The sequence below is a fragment of the Oncorhynchus tshawytscha genome, unplaced genomic scaffold, assembly GCF_018296145.1.
Source record: "Oncorhynchus tshawytscha isolate Ot180627B unplaced genomic scaffold, Otsh_v2.0 Un_scaffold_3414_pilon_pilon, whole genome shotgun sequence".
NCBI lineage: Eukaryota > Metazoa > Chordata > Actinopteri > Salmoniformes > Salmonidae > Oncorhynchus > Oncorhynchus tshawytscha.
The window spans coordinates 507,268-516,213 of record NW_024609793.1 but is presented as its reverse complement, the minus strand read 5'-3'; positions in this window follow the sequence as shown (position 1 = coordinate 516,213).

Here is an 8,946-nt window from a genome sequence, read left to right as displayed (position 1 = left end):
TAATGTAGTGGTAATGTACGTATCCTCTGGCTGTGGTTTAATGTAGAGTGTAATGTAGCTGTCCTCTGGCTGTGGTTCAATGTAGAGTGGTAATGTAGCTGTCCTCTGGCTGTGGTTCAATGTAGAGTGGTAATGTAGCTGTCCTCTGGCTGTGGTTTAATGTAGAGTAGTAATGTAGCTGTCCTCTGGCTGTGGTTCAATGTAGAGTGGTAATGTAGCTGTCCTCTGGCTGTGGTTCAATGTAGAGTGGTAATGTACGTATCCTCTGGCTGTGGTTTAATGTAGAGTAGTAATGTAGCTGTCCTCTGGCTGTGGTTCAATGTAGAGTGGTAATGTAGCTGTCCTCTGGCTGTGGTTCAATGTAGAGTGGTAATGTAGCTTTCCTCTGGCTGTGGTTCAATGTAGAGTGGTAATGTACGTATCCCTGGCTGTGGTTCAATGTAGAGTGGTAATGTACTGTATCCTCTGGCTGTGGTTCAATGTAGAGTGGTAATGTAGCTTTCCTCTGGCTGTGGTTCAATGTAGAGTGGTAATGTACCCCCTGGCTGTGGTTCAATGTAGAGTGGTAATGTACGTATCCTCTGGCTGTGGTTTAATGTAGCTGGCTGTGGTTCAATGTAGAGTAGTAATGTAGCTGTCCTCTGGCTGTGGTTCAATGTAGAGTGTAATGTAGCTGTCCTCTGGCTGTGGTTCAATGTAGAGTGGTAATGTAGCGTATCCTCTGGCTGTGGTTTAATGTAGCTGTAATGTACTCCTCTGGCTGTGGTTTTAATGTAGAGTGGTAATGTAGCTGTCCTCTGGCTGTGGTTCAATGTAGAGTAGTAATGTAGCTGTCCTCTGGCTGTGGTTCAATGTAGAGTGGTAATGTAGCTGTCCTCTGGCTGTGGTTCAATGTAAGTGGTAATGTACTATCCTCTGGCTGTGGTTTAATGTAGAGTAGTAATGTAGCTGTCCTCTGGCTGTGGTTCAATGTAGAGTGGTAATGTAGCTGTCCTCTGGCTGTGGTTCAATGTAGAGTGGTAATGTAGCTTTCCTCTGGCTGTGGTTCAATGTAGAGTAGTAATGTAGCTGTCCTCTGTCTGTGGTTTAATGTAGAGTGGTAATGTTGCCGTCCTCTGGCTGTGGTTCAATGTAGAGTGGTAATGTAGCTGTCCTCTGGCTGTGGTTCAATGTAGAGTAGTAATGTAGCTGTCCTCTGGCTGTGGTTCAATGTAGAGTGGTAATGTAGCTGTCCTCTGGCTGTGGTTCAATGTAGAGTAGTAATGTAGCTGTCCTCTGGCTGTGGTTCAATGTAGCTGTCCCCTGGCTGTGGTTCAATGTAGAGTAGTAATGTAGCTGTCCTCTGGCTGTGGTTCAATGTAGAGTGGTAATGTAATGTAGCTGTCCTCTGGCTGTGGTTCAATGTAGAGTGGTAATGTAGCTTTCCTCTGGCTGTGGTTCTATGTAGAGTGGTAATGTAGCTGTCCTCTGGCTGTGGTTTAATGTAGAGTGGTAATGTAGCTATCCTCTGGCTGTGGTTCTATGTAGAGTGGTAATGTAGCTTTCCTCTGGCTGTGGTTCAATGTAGAGTGGTAATGTACTTTCCTCTGGCTGTGGTTCAATGTAGAGTGGTAATGTAGCTATCCTCTGGCTGTGGTTTAATGTAGAGTGGTAATGTACGCCGTCCTCTGGCTGTGGTTCAATGTAGAGTGGTAATGTAGCTGTCCTCTGGCTGTGGTTCAATGTAGAGTGGTAATGTAGCTGTCCTCTGGCTGTGGTTCAATGTAGAGTGGTAATGTAGCTATCCTCTGGCTGTGGTTTAATGTAGAGTGGTAATGTAGCTGTCCTCTGGCTGTGGTTTAATGTAGAGTGGTAATGTAGCTGTCCTCTGGCTGTGGTTCAATGTAGAGTGGTAATGTAGCTGTCCTCTGGCTGTGGTTCAATGTAATCAAATCAACCATCAATTCCCATGATTAAAGTGGCTGGAGTAGAGTCAGTGTCATTGACAGTGTGTTGGCAGTAGCCACTCAATGTTAGTGGTGGCTGTTTAACAGACTGATGGCCTTGAGATAGAAGCTGTTTTTCAGTCTCTCGGTCCCAGCTTTGATGCACCTGTACTGACCTCGCCTTCTGGATGACAGCGGGGTGAACAGGCAGTGGCTCGGGTGGTTGATGTCCTTGATGATCTTTATGGCCTTCCTGTAGCATCGGGTGGTGTAGGTGTCCTGGAGGGCAGGTAGTTTGCCCCCGGTGATGCGTTGTGCAGACCTCACTACCCTCTGGAGAGCCTTACGGTTGAGGGCGGTGCAGTTGCCATACCAGGCGGTGATACAGCCCGCCAGGATGCTCTCGATTGTGCATCTGTAGAAGTTTGTGAGTGCTTTTGGTGACAAGCCGAATTTCTTCAGCCTCCTGAGGTTGAAGAGGCGCTGCTGCGCCTTCCTCACGATGCTGTCTGTGTGAGTGGACCAATTCAGTTTGTCTGTGATGTGTATGCCGAGGAACTTAAAACTTGCTACCCTCTCCACTACTGTTCCATCGATGTGGATGGGGGGTGTTCCCTCTGCTGTTTCCTGAAGTCCACAATCATCTCCTTAGTTTTGTTGACGTTGAGTGTGAGGTTATTTTCCTGACACCACACTCCGAGGGCCCTCACCTCCTCCCTGTAGGCCGTCTCGTCGTTGTTGGTAATCAAGCCTACCACTGTTGTGTCGTCCGCAAACTTGATGATTGAGTTGGAGCGTGCATGGCCACGCAGTCGTGGGTGAACAGGGAGTACAGGAGGGGGCTCAGAACGCACCCTTGTGGGGCCCCAGTGTTGAGGATCAGCGGGGAGGAGATGTTGTTGCCTACCCTCACCACCTGGGGGCGGCCCGTCAGGAAGTCAGTACCCAGTTGCACAGGGCGGGGTCGAGACCCAGGGTCTCGAGCTTGATGACGAGCTTGGAGGGTACTATGGTGTTGAATGCCGAGCTGTAGTCGATGAACAGCATTCTCACATAGGTATTCCTCTTGTCCAGATGGGTTAGGGCAGTGTGCAATGTGGTTGAGATTGCATCGTCTGTGGACCTATTTGGGCGGTAAGCAAATTGGAGTGGGTCAAGGGTGTCAGGTAGGGTGGAGGTGATATGGTCCTTGACTAGTCTCTCAAAGCACTTCATGATGACGGATGTGAGTGCTACGGGCGGTAGTCGTTTAGCTCAGTTACCTTAGCTTTCTTGGGAACAGGAACAATGGTGGCCCTCTTGAAGCATGTGGGAACAGCAGACTGGTATAGGGATTGGTTGAATATGTCCGTAAACACACCGGCCAGCTGGTCTGCGCATGCTCTGAGGCGCGGCTGGGGATGCCGTCTGGGCCTGCAGCCTTGCGAGGGTTAACACGTTTAAATGTCTTACTCACTTCGGCTGCAGTGAAGGAGAGACCGCATGATTCCGTTGCAGGCCGTGTCAGTGGCACTGTATTGTCCTCAAAGCGGGCAAAAAAAATGTACGTATCCTCTGGCTGGTCTAATGTAGTGTAGAGTGGTAATGTAGCTGTCCTCTGGCTGTGGTTCAATGTAGAGTGGTAATGTACGTATCCTCTGGCTGTGGTTTAATGTAGAGTAGTAATGTAGCTGTCCTCTGGCTGTGGTTCAATGTAGAGTGGTAATGTAGCTGTCCTCTGGCTGTGGTTTAATGTAGAGTAGTAATGTAGCTGTCCTCTGGCTGTGGTTTAATGTAGAGTAGTAATGTAGCTGTCCTCTGGCTGTGGTTCAATGTAGAGTGGTAATGTACGTATCCCCTGGCTGTGGTTCAATGTAGTGGTAATGTACGTATCCCCTGGCTGTGGTTCAATGTAGAGTAGTAATGTACGCATCCCCTGGCTGTGGTTCAATGTAGAGTGGTAATGTACGTATCCCCTGGCTGTGGTTCAATGTAGAGTAGTAATGTAGCTGTCCTCTGGCTGTGGTTCAATGTAGCTGTCCCCTGGCTGTGGTTCAATGTAGAGTAGTAATGTAGCTGTCCTCTGGCTGTGGTTCAATGTAGAGTGGTAATGTAGCTTTCCTCTGGCTGTGGTTCTATGTAGAGTGGTAATGTACGTATCCTCTGGCTGTGGTTTAATGTAGTGGTAATGTACGTATCCTCTGGCTGTGGTTCTATGTAGAGTGGTAATGTAGCTTTCCTCTGGCTGTGGTTCAATGTAGAGTGGTAATGTACGTATCCTCTGGCTGTGGTTCAATGTAGAGTGGTAATGTACGTATCCTCTGGCTGTGGTTTAATGTGAGGTGGTAATGTACGTATCCTCTGGCTGTGGTTCAATGTAGAGTGGTAATGTAGCTTTCCTCTGGCTGTGGTTCAATGTAGAGTGGTAATGTACGTATCCTCTGGCTGTGGTTCAATGTAGAGTGGTAATGTACGTATCCTCTGGCTGTGGTTTAATGTGAGGTGGTAATGTACGTATCCTCTGGCTGTGGTTTAATGTAGAGTGGTAATGTACGTATCCTCTGGCTGTGGTTCAATGTAGAGTGGTAATGTAGCTGTCCTCTGGCTGTGGTTCAATGTAGAGTGGTAATGTAGCTGTCCTCTGGCTGTGGTTTAATGTAGAGTGGTAATGTACGTATCCTCTGGCTGTGGTTTAATGTAGAGTAGTAATGTAGCTGTCCTCTGGCTGTGGTTCAATGTAGAGTGGTAATGTACGTATCCTCTGGCTGTGGTTTAATGTAGAGTAGTAATGTAGCTGTCCTCTGGCTGTGGTTTAATGTAGAGTAGTAATGTAGCTGTCCTCTGGCTGTGGTTCAATGTAGAGTGGTAATGTACGTATCCCCTGGCTGTGGTTCAATGTAGAGTGGTAATGTACGTATCCTCTGGCTGTGGTTTAATGTAGAGTAGTAATGTAGCTGTCCCCTGGCTGTGGTTCAATGTAGAGTAGTAATGTACGCATCCCCTGGCTGTGGTTCAATGTAGAGTGGTAATGTACGTATCCCCTGGCTGTGGTTCAATGTAGAGTAGTAATGTAGCTGTCCTCTGGCTGTGGTTCAATGTAGCTGTCCCCTGGCTGTGGTTCAATGTAGAGTAGTAATGTAGCTGTCCCCTGGCTGTGGTTCAATGTAGAGTAGTAATGTAGCTGTCCCCTGGCTGTGGTTCAATGTGAGGTGGTAATGTATGTATCCCCTGGCTGTGGTTTAATGTAGCTGTTCTCTGGCTGTAGTTCAATGTAGAGTAGTAATGTAGCTGTCCTCTGGCTGTGGTTCAATGTAGATTAGTAATGTAGCTGTCCTCTGGCTGTGGTTCAATGTAGAGTAGTAATGTAGCTGTCCTCTGGCTGTGGTTTAATGTAGCTGTCCTCTGGCTGTGGTTTTATGTAGAGTAGTAATGTAGCTGTCCTTTGGCTGTGGTTCAATGTAGCTGTCCCCTGGCTGTGGTTCAATGTGGAGTAGTAATGTAGCTGTTCTCTGGCTGTGGTTCAATGTGGAGTAGTAATGTAGCTGTTCTCTGGCTGTGGTTCAATGTGGAGTGGTAATGTTGCCGTCCTCTGGCTGTGGTTCAATGTAGAGTGGTAATGTAGCTGTCCTCTGGCTGTGGTTCAATGTAGAGTGGTAATGTAGCTGTCCTCTGGCTGTGGTTCAATGTAGAGTGGTAATGTAGCTGTCCTCTGGCTGTGGTTCAATGTAGAGTGGTAATGTAGCTGTCCTCTGGCTGTGGTTGAATGTAGAGTAGTAATGTAGCTTTCCTCTGGCTGTGGTTCAATGTAGAGTAGTAATGTAGCTGTCCTCTGTCTGTGGTTTAATGTAGCTGTCCTCTGTCTGTGGTTCTATGTAGAGTGGTAATGTAGCTGTCCTCTGGCTGTGGTTCAATGTAGAGTAGTAATGTAGCTGTCCTCTGTCTGTGGTTTAATGTAGAGTGGTAATGTTGTCCTCTGGCTGTGGTTCAATGTAGAGTCTGGCTGTGTGGTTCAATGTAGAGTAGTAATGTAGCTGTCCTCTGGCTGTGGTTCAATGTAGAGTAATGTAGTAATGTAGCTGTCCTCTGGCTGTGGTTCAATGTAGAGTGGTAATGTAGCTTCCTCTGGCTGTGGTTCAATGTAGAGTAGTAATGTAATGTAGCTGTCCTCTGGCTGTGGTTTAATGTAGTTCAATGTAATGTAGCTGTCCTCTGGCTGTGGTTCAATGTAGAGTGGTAATGTAGCTGTCCTCTGGCTGTGGTTCAATGTAGAGTAGTAATGTAGCTGTCCTCTGGCTGTGGTTCAATGTAGAGTGGTAATGTAGCTGTCCTCTGGCTGTGGTTCAATGTAGAGTAGTAATGTAGCTGTCCTCTGGCTGTGGTTCAATGTAGAGTAGTAATGTAGCTGTCCTCTGGCTGTGGTTCAATGTAGAGTAGTAATGTAGCTGTCCTCTGGCTGTGGTTCAATGTAGATTTGTACTGAAGAAGGACTTTCATTTCATAATAGCAGTTTGACAGTCGCATTTCCTTCACTCTGTAATTTTCTGCAATTTCTCGGGGATTAATGATTAACCAGTTGAAGCAATTAAAACCAGTGTTCAGAACTATTATTTATACCAAATGTTTTAGGGTCCATTCAGATGGCCACACAGCTCCATAGGCATTACAGCTCTTCATCATCAACTACACAATAAGCTAGAAAATAGTTAGCTACGTTACAAACATCGTCAATCTCTAACGTTACTACAATATTTACGTCAGCTAAGCTACCAACATCTTTAATCTCCAATGTTACCACAATAAAAAACAATGACTAGTGTTTGACTTTGAAACATGTTTTAATGAACATCAAGGCAAGCTTACAACATTGTTCATTCAATTTGTAGTAAATGCTTTATCTAGATTCTTTACATCCACTGGTTCACAAGATGACAGCTTGGTTTGCTGGTTTATTGAAGTACCATACTATAATTTCCATTTAAAATGGACAAAAATAAAATTTTCAGGCAAGAATTTTGCAAAGACTGTCTGGGAGTGATCTAAGTGAGGGAAAAACGGAAAACGAGCTTTTATTGGCAGAGAGGTTTGGAACTCTTTTTGTTATTGGTCCAATTTACCGCATTGTGATGTCACCATGGAAAGCCGATTAGATGCTGATTAGAAGGTCCTGTGGATATCATTTTATTTTTTCAACTAGAAACTATCAGGAAATAAAATGTTTTCTCTTTAACAGTGTTAGTTTCATCAACTGTTGTACAATATGATATAAAACACTGAATTTGGACCACAAATGTCAACACTCCATATAGCAAGCTTAATGTATAGCTAGCTAGCTAATGTTAGCTAGTCGGATAGCTTGTTAATTCGTGATTTTCGTAAATTAATGACAACAAAAGAAATGCATAATCGTTTGTCAAAATATTAACATATTCCTGTTAAATGTACATCATTATTTGCATGATTTGTTATGACTTATATTTGCTTCCATCCTAGTATAGGAATACTCATCCACAGATAAAAGCCCATCACAATCAGCTTTCATTTGTAATCAACCTTTTTCCCAAATATCAATACGGAATGTTTCAATGTCACTGAATTGGCACCAGGAGTCTGGAGGAGTTACAGAATGACCCTCCTATTGTTCTTCACTTTGTCATCCTCGACCCGCCTGTCTCTTTCCTCATTTCCTCTCCTGGCCGGAGTGGAAATAGGCCACCCGTTATACCCCTATAAATGGCACCTTATTCCCTTAATGAAGTGCACTACTTTCTAAAGTACTTTATAGGGAACGGGGTGTCGTTTGGGACGGAGCCTCACTCTCTCCTCTGTTTTTAAATGAGCCAAACTGAGCACAGTGGAGTTTATTTGAAATAGCTCTGAATATTAAAATCACAGAGGATATTACAGCGGGCAGAGGTTTTTAATGAGTTGCAAAGCCTTTAACAACTGCTGTGTTGGTTTTCTGGGGCTGCAGGACGATTCAAACAGGCTAATTAACTTTACATCACACTACTGTCCCAAATGTGACCCTATTTATTCCCTATATAGGGCACCTCCTTTAGAAGTAGTGCACTATAAAGGGAATAGGCTGCCATTTTGCCAGATGGCGTTTTTTATTTGTTTATTTTTCATTAGCATCGTCGCTAACGGCTACAGAAAGGGGTAGACAAACGGGCACACACAGACAGGGGCATTCTTGGGATCTGGCCTCTTCGAATCAAAGTTTATTTGTCACGTGTGCCGAATACAACAGGTACGTTAAATTGAAATGCTTACTTACAGTCTCTAACCAACAGTGCAAAAAGTTATTAGGTGATATATAAACAACAGTGAAAAATAACAGTAGCAAGGCTATATACAGTAGAGAGGCTATATACAGTAGAGAGGCTATATACAGTAGAGAGGCTATATACAGTAGAGAGGCTATATACAGTAGTGAGGCTATATACAGTAGCGAGGCTATATACAGTAGAGAGGCTATATACAGACACCAGTTAGTCAGGCTGATTGAGGTAGTATGTACACGTAGATATGGTTAAAGTGACTATGCATGTATGATAAACAGAGAGTAGCAGCAGTGTAAAAGAGGGGTTGGTGGGTGGTGGGACACAATGCAGATAGCCTGGTTAGTCAATGAGCAGGGGCACTGGTTGGTCGGGCCAATTGAGGTAGTATGTACATGAGTGTATAGTTAAAGTGACTGTGCATATATGATAAACAGACAGTAGCAGTAGCTTAAAATAGGGGTTGGGGTTTGGGGGGGAGGGCAATATGCAAATTGTTCAGGTAGCCATTTGTTTACCTGTTCAGGAGTATTATGGCTTGGGGGTAAAAACTGTTGAGAAGCCTTTTGTTCCTAGACTTGGCACTCTGGTACCGCTTGCCATGGGGTAGTAGAGAGAACAGTCTATGACTGGGGTGGCTGGGGTCTTTGACAATTTTTAGGGCCTTCCTCTGACACCGCCTATTATATAGGTCCTGGATGGCAGGCAGCTTAGCCCCAGTGATGTACTGGGCCATACGCACTACCCTCTGTAGTGTCTTG